A 16,138-nucleotide genomic window follows, 5' to 3' on the forward strand; every position below is an offset into this window, starting at 1 on the left:
TTTTTTTGCCTAAGAAGAGATGTCGGGAAAGAACTCGACAAATGCTATTCATGGTGGAGGATATATGAGATTGTTGAAGTTGATAGACGGACGTGATCAGGATGAGTGATGTTGATCAGATGGACGTTCTCCACCGCTGTGTTGTTGCCACCTTCTGCGAGAGATATGAAGTATGTACAAAGCCAATGTGGTGTAAAGTCTGTTGTTGAAGTACAGATGTCGCTTCAACAGCAATAAAAGGGTTTGCAGTGTGCCTGAAAGTACTTTGTGTACGATAGGGATGAAACTTTTGCCTGTAATGTTATTGGAACATACTCTTTTGTGTATGGAATTGAGTATAGGCTCAAAATATTGAGTTTAAGTTCTTCTATCCAGACCGCGCAGATGAACTGTTCCCTCTTCAGCTTGTCGCCTCAGATATAAATAGTTCATCCGCCAACCCATCGGCTTCTGCAGCCTTGTTGTTTCCAGCAGTTCTACAGCTGTGTAGACCTAATTTTGGGAGGCTTCCATAGCGCAAAGGTTACCATGGCTGCCAATGAAGCTGAACGCTGGGGTTCTTATCCTGGCGAGAACATCAGAAAAAAAGTTTTCAGCGGTGGTCTTCCCCTCCTATTGCTGGCGCCATTTGTGAAGTACTATGCCATTGAAAACAAGTAAAAGCGTGCTAAGTACGGCCTGAACGAGTCTTATATATCACCCAACATAGATCGCATTTGTCGAGTTCTTTTTCCCGTTATCTCTTTTAAGGCAAACAAAGCATAAAAGAAAATAATTGCTATGATATTAGAGCTATATCAAGTTATGGTCCGATTTGGACCATAATTGAATTAAATGTTGGTGACCATAGTAGAAGTCATTTTGTAAGAATTGCGACCTTAAGGGGCTCAAGAAGTAAACTAGGGAGAACTGTTTATATCAGAGCTATATCAGGCTATAGGCTCATTCAGACCATATTTTACACATATATTGAAGGTCAAAGGAAGCCGTGCTGCTAAATTTCAGCCTAATCGGATAGTAATTGCGCCCCCTAGAGGCTCAAGTATTTAATATCCCAGATCGGATCAAATGGCAGCTAAACCTCAAGAAGCTCAAGGCCCAAGATCGGTTTATATGGCAGCTATATCAAAACATAGACCGATATGGCCCATTTACAATCCCAACCGACCTAAACTAATAAAAGTTTAGGTTGAATGGGTTGCCCACCAAAGGTGAGTTCATTCGGAGGCCAGTTTGGTCCATTGTGGAACCCTAGAGAGAGAAAGAGAAGACAAAGAAAATGTGAGACCTCGTACTAGAGGTTATACACGAATAAAAGAAAAAGACAGGAGGAGTGGAGAATCCCGTGCGGGGGGTAAAGAACCGCCCGTTCCTACGCAAGCACGGATCTACCAATAAGGAGCTTGTGGCTCCTCCCAGTCGGAATTATCCTGCTCTCTCAACAAACCTTTAGAAGAGATACCAGAGGTACGTTTGTAAGTTCACCCAGATCTCTGTAGACCCGGACAGGAACACATCAAGTGCTCAATAGTCTCCTCCTCATCGAGGCAACTCCTATAGAAGTCATTATTGTGCGGTATCCCCATGCACCGTCGAAACCATCCTTTTGACCTCAACAAACCTCAGAAGAGATACCAGAGGTACATTTGCATGTTCAACCAGATCACAGAAGAAAAGGCTCCTCGGAAAGGAGAGCATACGTTACTGCAGACCCGGACAGGAACACAGCAAGTGCTCAATAGTCACCTTCTCATCGAGGCAACTCCTACCGAAGTCATTGTGCGGTATCCCCATACACGACACCATGCGGCCTATGACACTGTGTCCGGGTTATGACCCCTGTCAAAGTACTCATCGACCTCTTATCGAATGCCAGTAACTCCCTGGTCCTTCTCCGGTCGATGAGTGGCTATAGCGCCTTCGCAGTCCGGCAACCATCTACCAAGTCCCACCTCCCCACCGACGCCGCCCTGGCCATCTCATCCACTGTGTTCAGTAAATGGATAAATGGCACGTAGGCAAGACCGATGACTGGTCAGTAGGCAAGACCGATGATTGGTCAGCCCGGCGCAAACGAACCCCTCCTGGCGCACTCGACGAAATTAGTATTCCCCATCCCACGGTGGAGGGTGTGAAAATGGTATGGCAGCCATGTAAAAAGTTCTCCATAAAAACGTCTCCTACTGCGGCACGCCGTTCGGACTCCGTCCAGATTTTACTTCTTGAGCCTCTAGGGGGCGAAATTCTTGTCCGACGTTGCTGAGATTTTGACTTCTTCAATGACCTTCAGCTTACGTGCCAAATATGGTTCAAATAGGGCCAAGACCTGATATATTGTAGTCCCATATAAACCGACCTCCCGATTTAATTTCTTGAGACCCGAGAGGGCTTATTTCTTATCCGATTTTGCTGAAATTTGGCACACTCACTATACCTATGATCTTTAACAAACGCGTCAAACACGGTCTAAATCGGTCCACTACCTGATATAGCTCCCATGCAAACCGATCTCCCCATTTGATTCTTAAGTCCTTCTAGAGCGCAATTCTTATGCGATTTGATTGAAATTTTGTACAAATTGATCTACTATTGTCTTTAACATCCACGCCAAGTATGGCCCCAATCGGTTTATAACCTGCCATAGATCCAATGGTATAGCAATACCGGGCGAAGAACTCGACAAATGCGACCCATGGTGGAAGGTATATAAGATTCGGCCCGGCCGAACTTAGCACGCTTTTACTTGTTTGCTCTTATATTCAAACCGAGATATCGAATTTATTAATTAATTTCTCCCACATTTTTTTTTTGTCATACCCCCTTCCTTCACAGCCAAGCATTTTTCAAGCGAAATTCTCACCACTATTATTTATTGCATTGAATATCGCTCATATGTAGCAGAAGCTACTTCTGCCACTTCCACGCACACTTCCATTTCCCTCTATTGTTTTCTTCTTCAGTCCCTTTGTCAATAAATAAATTACTCTTTTAAATATTTCCCAAAAACAAACACGGAAAAAAAGAAAAACAAACTACCAAAAAATACGCATGATTGAATTCTCTGCAACATTTCCATATGGAAACTATGGTAATGGGGGAAAATCCACACTCATAAAGTGATTGATATCACCATCGAGCAATTCCGTGGAAACTCTTTTCATAGACGAAGCGAAAATCTTTGTCTGTCAATTTATCAATCGTTTATGCAAATGAAGCCCCACAATGTACAATACAAAGGCAATGCTGGCATGGAATCAGCTCCTTAGTAGCAGAACAACAACTGAATCTTTATACAGCTGAAATATCATCCCAGTACATTAAAACAAAAATAACAAGTAAAAGCGTGCTAAGTTTGGCTGGGCCGAACTTTGGATCACCTCATTCATGAACCAATAACAGCTATATTGAAATATTTGGAAGAAACTCGGGACAGACATCGAGAGGTTTAATTCAATTCACTGGAGAAGATGATAAAACACAATGCTGGTCTATATATCAGCTATATCCAAATTCTACCTGATTTTCCCCATACTCAGATCGAATGCAGAGAGGTCTAACGCAACTCATTGTGCCACAATTCAGCGGAATCTGTCGGATCGGAAATGGACATTTGAAGATGTTGCAAATGGAACGATAAAACGAATATACCTTCACCTTTGGTGGTGGGTATAAAAGTTGATATATGAAACCCATTTTGTAAAACAAATAATAATCGTTGTGGGGAAAAGGCACTCTAATTGTTTAGAATTGATACAAAATCATTTCATTTCGCATGAAATCAAACAAAAGCAACACAATCGTTGACATGGGAATGTGGCAACAGTATTGACAATGATTGAATTGTGAGTGAAACAAAGCACAAAAAATTATTTTTTTATACCCACCACTGAAGGATGGGGGTATATCCATTTTGTCATTCCGTTTGCAACACATCGGAATATCCATTTCCGACCCTATAAAGTATTGGGTTGCCCAAAAAGTAATTGCGGATTTTTCATATAGTCGGCGTTGACAAATTCTTTCACAGCTTGTGACTCTGTAATTGCATTCTTTCTTCTGTAAGTTATCAGCTGTCACTTTTAGCTTGCTTTAGAAAAAAGGTGTGAAAAAAGTATAGTTGATAAAAGTTCATTCTAAGTTTTATTAAAAATGCATTTACTTTCTTTTAAAAAATCCGCAATTACTTTTTGGGCAACCCAATATTTTAAGAATGGATTACACTTTACATCCAAACTTGAATTCGTAGACCAAAAAAGATCATATGGGATTCAGATAAAGGCACTGATATTGTTAAACTGTTAGTCAAACGACATACTATTTTCGTAGCATGGTATTTCACTAAAAGCCCTTTAATTTTCGAAAATAAATAATCCATGGAAACTTTTGTTCCACATAAAGTAAAAGAAGGAGCAGCGGAGCGGACCCGGGTCAGCTAGTAGCTAATAAAATTACAATCACTTCTATTTGGAAGCAACTAGAGAATTCATACGTCTCTAGAAGCTTCACCAAACCGCGTATGGTTTACCCAGATCAGGCTATCAAAAAGGATTCGTTCTGGTTTTTAAATGCAAAGAAAATTACTCACATAACAGCATGCATAAAATATTTCCAAACTATTTTCGCAGCCTTATTCAATATGCAATGGGATTTGCAAGATTGATCTTTTCGGCAGTTTTCCCTAAATCAAAAAAGGATTACGCATACATTCGTAGCGAACACGTGTCAATATTTCGCCTTTCATCTTCAAGCCCAACCTTTGGGGAATTGGAAACAGATTTTATGCTATTCAATGCCAACGAAGGAATCTGCCTGGTGAACAGACATCCACAAAATGTTGTTTTTATTAGCTTCATTACCATTACTGAAAAAGGATACTAAAACAATCCTTTTATTAGAACTTAGCCACAAGAAAATAGAAAATCATTATCAAATGACACAAAACAGTCGAATCGAATGGTCCCCAATGTCAAAGCAGAAATTAACAGAAAAACAGACTTTTGAAGAAAGTCATGAAGCTCCCTTTCCACACACACACACACACACACGCACAACCTTGAAAAACCAGCCAAGCAAATTAATAGATTTCCCCAGAGTCAATGAACACCCGTAATGCCACCAACAATGGCACAAGCAGTCAACAATCATCCCGTTTTGGTCTCTTAGGCAAAAGCAACCGAAAATTTCTTTGGTATTAAATGTGTCCAAACCGTTATTTCATGATTTTAGGTTCAACGTATTGACAACTTCAAGCTGTAGTCCCACTACAGAAACAAAAAACAAGGGAAAGAGAGGGGAATTGAGGGGAGAGAGATCAAGCAACCCAAAATCTACCCCCCAGGCATATTTGTGTGGAATAATTTTTATGTTACCCTTGTTAGCATTGTAGATGAGATGAGATGAGATGAGCTGTGGAGGTTGTTTTTTCTTCGTTTGCTGTTTTTCCCCGTTTTTGTTTTCGCTTCAAGTCGAGATGTTTGTTTTTCTTTTATATTTGTGAGTGTAATCAGCATTCATTCTTTTTTAAGTGTATTAATAAACAATGCAAGAGAGAATTGTGAATAAATCATATTTTTATCATTGTCCTAATTCTTCATGGTTGTCATTTCTTACGAAATTTCCACATGCTTAGCAAGCATGAATTTTGTGAGTAAACAAACGAACTTAACTTTAGTTTGGTTGTGGGTTGTAGGTAAGATGACAAGATTTAATTTAAGGTAGCATATCTTAAGGCGTGAGTTGGGGATTAGTTAGTGAGATCTAAACCGAATCACGTGATTTTGCGTGCAAATAAGAAATATTTTGGCAAGAGGTTAATCTCACTCCGAAATCGAAAAAAACTATGTTTCACAAAAGTTGTGGTTTTGCGTTAGTGAAAGTTAGTCAAAAAAAAATATGGCAAGTTCGACCCGACCAACCTTATATAATTTCCGCCATAAATCGCATTTGAAGAGTTACTCAATGCTAATTTTCCCATGAACATTCCAATAAGGATTGGGGATTATCTTATATATAAAATTCAATTTGTGTTTGTTTGTGTGTTCCGTATAGACTCAAAAACGGCTGAACCTATTTTCATGAAATTATCACAGATGGTGCATAATGATCCCATGGTTAAAATAGGATACTAAATTTGTTTGATATCTGAAAGGGGGGGCGGACCCTCCCCCTTACCATAAATTTCAGAAACGCTAGATCTCGGAGATGGGTGGTGCGATTTAAGCTAAATTTTTTGTGCTCTCATATAGAACCCTAAAAGTAAAAATTTGGTATCCAAATTTCGAGTGGGGTACCTAGGGGGGCTGCCGTACCCTAAAACCTACCAAACATATATTTACACCAATCACGACAATATGGGACTCAAATGAAAGGAATTTAGGATAAGAAAACGTATCTGATATCCAATTGTCAGACCAACTGCTAGGGGGACCACCACAAGCCCCAAAACACCCCTAAATCGGACATATTTACCGACCATGGCAATATGGGACTCAAATGAGAGGTATTTGCAAGTAGAATACGAATCTGATATCTAAATATGGGACCACGTTTCTGGGGGTCCACCCCATTCTCAAAACACCGCACAAACAGGACTAATTTACTGACCATGGGAATATGGTATAAAAGGTATTTAAGTGTAGAATTAGAATCTGATATCCAAATATGAGGCCAAGTGTTTGGGGGGCCGCCTATCCCTAAAAACATCCCCCAAATAGGACAAAATTTACGACCATAGCAATATGGGGCTCAAATGAAAGGTCTTTGGGAGTAAAGCACGAATTTGATATCAATATTCGGGAAAAGTGTCTACGCGTCCACTTGTCGTAATCACTCTACAGGTTTCAAAAATTGAGATATTTAGCTGAAAATTGGCACAGATATGTCATTTTGATGCGCGCTGGTTAAGTTCTTGAACGGGCCAAATCGAACCATATTAGGATATAGCTGCTACATAAACCGATTTTCCGATGAAGGGTCTAATGCCCATAAAAAATTTATTTTTCATCCTATTTTGCTGAAACAAAACAGTGAGTAGTTTTAGGCCCCCCGACGTCCGACCCAAATATGGATCAGATCGGAATATATTTAGATATAGCTACCATATAGGCCGATCTGCCGACAAATGGTCTGAAGCCTATAAAAGCTTTATTTATTGCCCAATTCAGCTTAAATTTGAATCAGTGGGTTGTTCTAAGCCTCCCGACATCTGACCTAAGTATGGTTCAGATCGGACTATATTTGGGTATAGCTGCTATATAGACCGATCACCCGATAAAGGGACTGAAGACCATAAAAGCTTTATTTATTACCCGATTTCGCTGAAATTTGCAACAGTGGGTTATTTTAAGCCTCCTGAGATCAGACCCAAATATGGATCAGATCAGACTATATTTAGATATAGCTGCCATATAGACCGATTTCCCGATAAAGGGTATGAAGCCCTTAAAAGCTTTATTTTTTAACCGATTTCGCTTGAAATTTGAAATGAGTAGCTTTAGGCCCCCCGATATCTGATCTAAATATGGTTCAGATCGGACTATATTTAGATATACCTACCATATAGACCGATCTCCCGATAAAGGGTCTGAAGACCATAAAAGCTTTATTTATTACCCGATTTCGCTGTAATTTGAAACAGTGAGTAGGTTGAGACCTCCCAAAATCCGACATAAATATGGTTCTGGTCGGACTATATTTAGATATAGCTGTCATATAGACCGATCTGCCGGATAAGGGGACTGAATCCCATAAAAGCTTTATTTTTTAACCGATTTCGCTGAAATTTGAAACAGTGAGTTTTTTTTAGCCTCCTGAGATCATACCCAAATATGGATCAGATCAGACTATAGTTAGATATAGCTGCCATTTATACCGATCTCCCGATAAAGGGCCTGAAGCCCATAAGAACTTTATTTATTGCCCCGTTTAGCTGAAATTTTGAAACAGTGGGTTATTTTAAGCCTCCCGGCATTTGATCAAAATATGGATTAGATCGGTTCATATTTAGATATAGCTACCATATAGACCGATCTGCCGATAAGGGGTCTGAAGCCCATGAAATCTTTATTTATTACCCGATTTCCCTGAAATTTGAAACGGTGAGTAGTTTGAGACATCCCAACATCCGACCTAATCGGACTATATTTAGATATATCTGCCATATAGACCGATCTGCCGATGAGGGGACTGAATCCCATAAAAGCTTTATATATTACCACATTTCCCAGTATTTGAAGTTTTCCCGAGCCTCACCATATCCGACCTTAATATGGTTCAGATCGGTTTACAATTGGATATATCTGCCAAAGAGATCAATATTTTGTTCTACGGAATTGAATAGTGACATATATATTGGACCACTCAATGTCCATACAAAATTTGGGTGCTAAAGTTATCCAATTTTCACCGGATTGTGACGAAATGGGATTTACATATAAACTCGAGGTGGTGGGTAGCCAAAGTTCGGCCCGGCCAAACTTAATACCTTTTTACTTGTTTTATTTCTATCTTATTTAAGGTTTATGCTCCTTCTGCCTAGTGTATTATATAACACAACATTCATACTTAAACCCTGCTCAGCTTGTACCCATACATTTGTAAAATTAACATGCGAAACATTCAATCTTAATCCAAGCCAACCCAGTGCATTTATAACCCACCTACCATATAAGGCTCCACAAATCCCTAAATATACCCACCTAACTAGTCTTCGGTGTTATGGCTTACGAAACCCAATTCAATAAAGATGATTTTTACTAAGGTAGCAATCTGCCTTAACAATCACCAAATTTGTTTACATCTACTGAAGTTAATGGGTCGTCATGTACCAGTGATGTAGTGTACAACCTCCCCCACTTCCCATTGCAAAAAAAAAACCGCAAAAAAGGTCTGGAAATAAAAACAGTTTTAAGTTTTCGTAAAAACGAAATCATATAAAAGCTCATAGTTGCCGAACTGCAGAGTACGAAATTTCTATGTATTCCAAAAGCACCGTAACACAAAGTAAACAAACAGAAGAAGCATAGCCTTATACTCACACATACACTAAAAAACACACTCACATAAAACCAGTAGACAATGTCATCTGTTGTACACAAGCAAAAACGAAAGACGGACAATGAAAAACATCATTCAAAAGCATTCAAAGAAAGCATCTACCACCCAACCACCCCACCTCACACCAAGAAGTGTGACAACATTAACCGCAAGCATCTACTATGAGCGTCAAAAGTGAGTCATTGAAATTATTATTATTAAGAAAATATTAAGAAAATATGTAATTTTATAAATTGCCATGTCCCATGCATATTCTTGCAATAATTTAACAAACGCCAAACATTTCACAAGTGTTAACCCACTTTTGACGCTCATTGTATGTACATATGTACCATGAAGAGAAGTGTTCACATCCGTTTTGAATGCTGATTGTTTGCGTCGATGCATGTGGGTGTGTTTTGTGGAGATCTCATTGAATATCAGTGTGACCCATATCTGGTGTTGTGTTTAACCCAAAAAGTTGTTTACATTTGTGTTGAAACATATTTCGATTTTTGGCTAAAAGTTACATCTATGTGAGTGTTTGTTTTTCTTTCTGCCAGCGGCCTTGAAATGCGGGCTCTTGCTCCCTATGGCAAATTTCTTCCCTCATTGTTGAAGTCACGTAGTGATGATTTTTCCCTGCTTTCGAAAAAATGTTCGCCTTATTTCATCCTTCATTCATTCATTCAGCCATTCATGCTTTCATTCAATCATTGTCATCATTGTGTATGAATATCGCGTTACTGGAACATAATGTGGGACAATGTTTCAGACCTCAATGAATGGTATTTTGATGATACGTGCAGGCGTGTTTTATTTTTTTCTCTCTCTCTATAGACCAGTATGAGTGTGGGTTTGCTTTTTGAACCAAATTCTCACTTTATTGTCACACAGATACAAATACATAATCATTGGTTTCCAATTTCCAGCAAAATGGAATGAATGAAATACAAATTCTTTTACGTTTGGCACGCACCAAATGATGTTTAGGCACCCTTAAACAAAAACCATTTCTTAAGTTATTTGCCTATGAATAAATAAATTATGGGGCCAAGATAAATGATCATTACATCTTCGGGGTTAATGTCAATGTTTTGGTTGCAGGGTCTTGGTCAAATGTCACAAGGCTTAGGGTATGACTAGGATTTGAGTAACAAATCAATAATGAGGAAACAGAATGAGAAAAAAACAACTGAGGGACAAATCAATAAAGAGGAAGGAAAGTTGATGTCAAATATGTAGGAGTATAACAAGTTAAAGTGTGATAGGTTCAGAAGAGCCAAATCAAATATGTCCTTCAACATGGTTGGCATTTGTCCTGATCGCAGAAACTAAAGCAAAACCAACTACAGGGTAGCTGACACGAATTTTTAGCAAGTTCACACTGGTATATCTGTTAAACTAGAATTGCCACCTGTGTGGTATATGCTTTAGACAGCTCATTATATGCTTTATTTAAAAAAAAGTTTTTGAGACGGAAATCAAGCCTAATAGTGTGATTGCGTTATATTTGAGTGGAAAATCACAAATGGCTATTGTTGGCGAATTCAAACATATCCAAGTGACAAAACGTATGTATATCGCACCATAAATCGTTATACCCAATGACACTATTATCGTTGTCCAAAAAACTGCAATAATACCTGAATTGGCTAGCGATCTAATAGTCGACTTTCGACTCATCGATTAATTGACTTTTTGTGTAAAAAGTCGAAGTCCATTACTCTACTACTGTGGTACAGGGTATAATAACTTAGTCAATTTGTTTGTAACACCCAAAGGGAAGAGAGATAGACCCATTGATAAGTATACCGACCGACTCAGAATCACTTTCTGATTTGATTTTGCTAACATGGACAGACTGTCCATCTGTCCATGTTATTTGTGTACAAACTACAGGTCGCAATTTTCATCCGATCGTCTACAAATTTGATATGGGCATGTTTTTCGGCCAAGAGACGAAGCCTATTAAAAATAGAAAAATTCGGTTCAGATTTGAATATAGCTCCCATACATATATGTTCGTCCGATTTGCAGTAATACTGCAATAAAATGGTCATTTGTTAACCGATTCTCTCGAAATTTTGCAGAAATGATTCCCGACATTACTGGTGAATTTCATGGAAATCGGTTAAGATTTGGATATAGCTCTCTTATATATATATATATATCGCCCGATTTTCACTCCTAGAGCCACAGCAAGCGCAAATATTGACCAATCTTCCCAAAATTTTGTACAACACTTTCCCCGACGACTTCCACAATGTCTATTAAGTTTTTGCTCGAAATCGGTTCAGATTTAGACATAGCTCCCATATATATATTCTCTTCCGATTTGCAGTAATATGTCAATCAAATGGTCATTTATAAATAGATTCTCTCGTAATACGGCAGGAAGGATTTTCTCTAGCTTCTCGACATTATAGATGAGTTTCATAGAAATCGGTTCCGATTTAGATATACCCGTCATACATGTATATCGCCCGATTTTCACTTCTTGAGCCACTGCAAGAGCATTTTTTGACCAATCTTGCCAAAATTTTGCACAACGCTTTTCTCGACGAGTTGGGGAATGGGTGGACCCTCAGAAATTTCGTACCAAGTTTGGACATCGGATTCGTATTTTACTCGCAAATTCCTTTCATTTGAGTCCCATATTACCATGGTCGGTAAATATGTCCGACTTAGGGGTGTTTCGGGGGTTGCGATGGTCCTCCAAACATTTGGTCCGACAATTGGATATCAAAAACGTTTTCTAATCTTATATACCTTTCATTTGAGTCCCGTATTGTCGTTATTGGTCTATGTATATATTTGGTAGGTTTTGTGGTGGGGCGCCTCCCCTAGGTACCCCATCCGAAATTTGGATACCAAATTTTTGTTTGTAGATTACTCTAAAAGAGAGCACACAAAATTTGGCTTAAATCGCACCACCCATCTCCGGGATCTGGCGTTTTTGAAAATTTGGGTAAGGGGGAGGGTCCGCTCCCCCTGCAGAAATGAAAAAATTGTAAATTAAACAGAAATCATTGTGGAAGAATGCGTGCTCTAGAGGCTCAAGAAGTCAAAGCATGAGATCGGCTTATATGGCAGCTATATCAGGTTATGGATCCAATCAGGCCATGCTTGACTTATATGTTGGAGATTATAACAGAAAAGGTTGTGCAAAATTTCAGCAAAATCGCATAAGAATTGCGCCGTCTAGATGCTCAAAAAGCCAGATTGGGAGATCGGTTTATATGGCGGTTATATCAAAACATGAACCGATTTGGCATATTTACAATCCTAACGGACTTGTACCAATAAGATGTATGAGTGCAAAATTTCAATCACCTTACTTTACTCTTTCGAAAGTAAGCGCGCCTTCGACAGACGGAAATGGCTTCATCGACTTAGAATGTCAAGACAACCAAGAATTTGTATACTTTGTTGGGTCTCAGATCAATATTTCAAGGTGTTACAAACGGAATGGCGAAATTTGTATATGCCTACCCTAAAGCGGAGGGTATAAAAACATTAAAAAGAAAAAAAGCAAAAATGAAATGGAGCTTCACAGAGATACAGCAAAAGAAATTAATTTTTAATTTTATTTTTCGCATACTCCGGAAAAATTAAATATCGAACGTGAAGGCTTAAATGATATGGACATTCAGGCAGAAATTGAATCCAGCATATTATATGGCAACTTATAACAAGGCGAAGGAAACATTGTTTTTATTTTATCCTGTTTCCTTCGTAGTATTTCACTTTTAATTTACTTAATTTCTTTGTGCATTGCCTTTAACGTCACTTGAATGGCTTTCCTGCGTCATTGGGAAAGCGAGTCTGAATGTAGTGGTGCAAAATGCAACAGAGCTACTTCTCAAGGACACTATGAGGTCGCTATTGTGGGTGTTTACCCCTTCCATTTCGAAACTTCTATGCGTGCGCTTGTTGCCATGTTGTTAGACAAGCAGTTTACGAGATTAGTTTTACTATAAGCGTATCCATAATTTTTCTTCTTATAAACCCCCGAGTTGTTACTGCCAGACACATGACTGCCAATGATTGTCCTGAATGACTATAAAAAGTTTAAATAATGATGGAACGAAAACAGAATCTCACTTTTGTTGTTGTGGTTGTTTTCATGTGCTTTTCTGGTACCTTGCTTAAGACTGTGATTAGTTTTTCTCGCCCAGCAATTGACAATAAAATATTGATTTAATTCTTAAATTTTGTCTACCAGGGAATATAAGAGGAAATTTTGTTCATTCAAAATGTAAGTAATTAGGATTCTAATAAAAGTGTAAATTTTGTAAATTTCAAAAAGGTTTTTTGGTGGTAGTATAATGGGCAAACAAATTTTTCAATCCATTTCATTTGTATCAATTTGAAATATTGATCTGAGACCCAACAAACAATCCAAGTCGATTAAACCATGTCCGTCCGGCTGTCTGTCTGTCGAAAGCACGCTAACTTTCAAACGAATAAAGCCAAGTGCTTGAAATTTTGCACAAATACTTCCTGTTGGTGTTGGTAGGTGGTAGGTAATGACAGCTGCCATATAAGCTAATCTCGGATCTTGACTTTTTGAGTTTCTAAAAGGGCGCAATTCTTTTCCAATGTAGCTGAAATTTCGCATAAAGTTTTGTTTTAACTTCTAGTAACTGTTTCAAGAATGGTATCTATCGGTATAGAACCTGAACAGCTGTAATATAAATCCATCTCGATTCCAATCATGGATCAAATCAGTTCATAATCCAATATAGCTGCCATACAAACCGATCTTCAGAATTGACTTCTTGAACTTCTAACACGTAAAATGGCGTTAAATTTGGCTGGGACGAACTTTGGATACCCACTACCTCGGGTATATATGTAAACCACCTTTCGTCATAATCTGGTGAAAAATGCATAATTTATGCCCCCATAGCAGCTACATCGAAATATGGTCCGTTTTGGACCAAATGCGACACGGACATTGAGTGGTCTTGCACTTAACAAGTCATTGTTTAATTTTGTAGAAAAAAATATTGGATTTTTTGGCTGCCATATCAAAATGTAGACCGATCTGAACCATTCACGCTTAGGATGTCGAAAAGCCTCACATAAGTTACTGTGTCAAATTTTAGCCAAATCGTATTATAAATGTGCCCTTTGTGGGGCCACGACTTTAAATCGAGAGATCGGTCAATATGACAGCTATATCTAAATCTGAACCGATCTGGGCCAAATTAAAAAAATATATCGAAGGGCCTAACACAACTCACTGTCCCAAATTTCGGCGATATTGGACAATAAATGCGCCTTTTATGGGTCCAAAACCTTAAATCGAGAGATCGGTCTATATGACAGCTATATCCAAATCTGAACCGATCTGGGGCGAATTAAAGAAAGGATGTCGATGGGCCTAACGCAACTTAGTATCCTACATTTAAGCAAAATCGTAGAATAAATGCGCCTTTTATGGGCCCAAGATCTAAACTCGAGCAATCGGTCTACATGGCAGCTATATTCAAATCTGGACCGATCTGAGCCAAAATGAAGAAAAATGTTGAAGGGTCCAACACAACTTACTGTCCCAAATTTCGGCAATATCGGACAATAAATAAGCCTTTTATGAGCCCAAGACCTTAAATCGTGAGATCGGTCTATATGGCAGCTATATCCAAATCTGGACCGATCTGTGCCATATTGCAGAAGTATATCGAGGGGATTTACTTAACTCACTGTCCCAAATTTCGGCGACATCGGACAATAAATGCGCCTTTTTTGGGCCCAAAACTTTAAATCGAGAGATCGGTCTATATGGCAGCTATATCCAAATCTCAACCGATCTGGGCCAAATTGACGAAGGATGTCAAAAGGCCCAACACAACTCACTGTCCTAAATTTGGCTTTTATGGGCCTAAGACCCTAAATCGGAGGATCGGTCTATATGGCAGCTATATCCAAATCTGAACCGATCTGAGCCAAATTGAAGATGGATTTTGAGTGGCCTCACAAAACTCACTGTCCCAAATTTCAGCGAAATCGGATAACAAAGGTGGCTTTTATGGGCCTAAGACCCTAATCGGAGAATCGGTCTAAATGGCAACTTTTTCTAACTTTGGACCGATCTGACCCAAATTGACGAAGGATGTCGAAAGGCCTTACACAACTCACTGTCCCTACTATCAGTAAAATCGGGCAATAAATGCGCTTATTATGAGCCCAAAACCTATAATCGAGATATTGGTTTATATGGCAGCTATATCCAAATCTGGACCGATCAGAGCCAAATTGACGGAGGATGTCGAAGGGCCTTACACAACCCACGGCCCTAAATTTCAGCAAAATCGGATAATAAATGTGTTCATTTTTTTTGGCCTAAGACTCTAAATCAGCGGTTCGGTCTATATGGCAGCTATATCTAACTATGGACCTATCCGAGCCAAATTGACGGAGGATGTCGAAGGGTCTTACACAACTCACTGTCCCTACTATCAGTAAAATCTGATAATAAATGTGTTTTTTTTTTTTTTGGCCTAAGACCCTAAATCGGCGGATCGGTCTATATGGGGGCTATATCTAAATCTGGACCGATCAGGGCCAAATTGACGAAGGATGTCAAAAGGCCCAACAAAACTCCCTGTCCCAAATTTCAGTAAAATCGAGCAATAAATGCGCCTTTTATGGGCCTAAGACCCTAAATCGGAGGATCGGTCTATATGGCAGCTATATCCAAATATGAACCGATCCGGGCCAAATTGACGAAGGATGTCGAAGGGCCTCACACAACTCACTGCTCCAAATTTCAGCAAAATCGGATAATAAATGTGTTTTTTTTTTTTGCCTAAGACCCTAAGTCGGCGGATGGGTCTATATGGTCTATATCAAGATATAGTCCGATATAGCCCATCTTCGATCTTAACCTGCTTATGGACAAAAAAAGAATCTGTGCAAAGTTTCAATATCTCTATTTTTAAAGACTGTAGCGTGAGTTCAACAGACAGACGGACGGACATGGCTAGATCGTCTGAAATTTTTACGCTGATCACGAATATATATCCCTTATAGGGTCGGAAATGGATATTTCGGTGTGTTGCAATCGGAATGACAATGAATGAATATACCCCCCTCC

Source organism: Stomoxys calcitrans, chromosome 4 (assembly GCF_963082655.1).
Source record: "Stomoxys calcitrans chromosome 4, idStoCalc2.1, whole genome shotgun sequence".
In the NCBI taxonomy this organism is placed as follows: domain Eukaryota; kingdom Metazoa; phylum Arthropoda; class Insecta; order Diptera; family Muscidae; genus Stomoxys; species Stomoxys calcitrans.